Below are 1,955 nucleotides of genomic sequence, written 5' to 3' on the forward strand. Positions count from 1 at the left end.
TATGCATGTGTGTGTGTGTGTGTGTGTATGTATGTATATATATATATATATATATATATATATACACACACACACATGTATGCCTGCATGTATATATGTACCATAAATCCTCGAGTATAGTCTGCCCTTGAGTATAATATGCAGGGGATTTTTAGGGGGCTGTACCTCTGAAAAACCTAAACCTTGTGTATAATACGCACCCCTTCTCTAACTTGAGTCAAGGAGGTCTATATAACGTCCCAGGTTTGTAAACATATATATGGTAACGTCCTTTATTATTATTGCATATATAACATAATGCAAACGTGTAGCTTTTTTGTGCACTTTGTTTGCAGAAAATAAAGAAATAACAGTAATAACATCAGTGAAAAATAAATATTAAGTAAATTGCCTTTACATATTTATCACTATCAGTTACAAGCCCGACATCACAAAATGTGTCTGAATAAACATTGCTGGACAGCAAATAGAGACTCGGACATTGCTTAGAAAATGTTTTTCATTTTTAACCTCGTATATAGTATGCATTAGAAATTTTGACCTTTAAATTTTGGGAAAAAAGTGCGGATTATACTCAAGGATTTACGGTATTTATATATGTCGTCTTGTATAGTGACCTGACAAGTATTAATTATATATATATATAGTCATACAATAATCCTAAATTATGACTTCATAACTACCGGTGTTTATGCAGTAAATCTTCAGCTATTGTGAAATGATTTCAAAAATCACTTCTGTGTAGCAACTCTAAAGCTGTACAATAAGGGATTTCAAAATAGACCAGTAACTACAGAGCTATTATGTAAGGATTCTACAAGTGACTCTTGTATATATGAACTTCACAATTTCCAGCAATTGGTCCAGTGTCACATAGACAGAAACTCATGAAATGATTTAATACAAAATGAATTTGCAAAAATAATTTTGTGTCCTTCAAACCAAACTGAGAGGATAATACTTCAATAGTAATGAGAGGCATAAGAATTTAAAGAAGCTATTTTTTTAACACAACTAATAATATAAGAATCCTTCCTTGTTTGTACACCTATGTAAAGATTACCAAAAAAGAAGGGAGTAAAGATACAGAGAGAATGAGAGAGAGAGAGAGAGAGAGAATGTGTGTGCATGTAGGACAAGAAATGATGATAGCCAATTACCAATTTTTCATGAAGCGTATGTGCCAAATTTACTTATAGGGTTGGCAGGCTGACGATAAGGGCCCCAAAATCCAAGATGTATAATATTTTTGACACTTGTCATAGGCTTTTAGGAGGAGGGGTCCTCATAAATGGGAATAGCCTAGGGTTTCTCTTCACTTTAATCCAGCACAGGAACTATAGCAGGAACTATACAATGGTTATAGAGAGTCCAAGAAGAGAAGTGATGGCTTTCATTACAGCTTTAAATAAATGGATTAGTTCTTTTAACTATTATTTTGAACCCCATTATCTGCTATCCAAAATGTCTTTCAAATTTATCAAGCCATCTTCTAATGCCAGTAAATACATGTTAATGCCATGTTTAAACCAGATAATTGAATCTCGCAAAGCAATTCAGGGAGGCTTAATTGTAGACTTTAAAATTGTCATCATTATCAACGTCATTGTTTTTAATATTCATTCAACGGATGCAGGCATCAGTTGAGTGCACACCAGAAACATCCTCATAAAAACCAACTACAATAAAATTCTTTGAAAAATATTAACTGTTACAGATTTGTTTTCATTTGAAAAATGTGCAGAAATATACACATACACCATGTTTATATACATACACACACATCATTATCATTATTGTTATCGCCATCATCGTATAATCCTTTAGCATTCAGATTGCTCTGTCAAATGTAAAGCTTATTTATTCATATTGCTTTGAATTAATTATGCATTGTCTTGTAGTTTTGTGATTTCAATGATGTGATTGTATATTCTAAGAATGACGTAGCATAAGTG

This window comes from Octopus bimaculoides, chromosome 24 (genome assembly GCF_001194135.2).
Source record: "Octopus bimaculoides isolate UCB-OBI-ISO-001 chromosome 24, ASM119413v2, whole genome shotgun sequence".
NCBI classification, from domain to species: domain Eukaryota; kingdom Metazoa; phylum Mollusca; class Cephalopoda; order Octopoda; family Octopodidae; genus Octopus; species Octopus bimaculoides.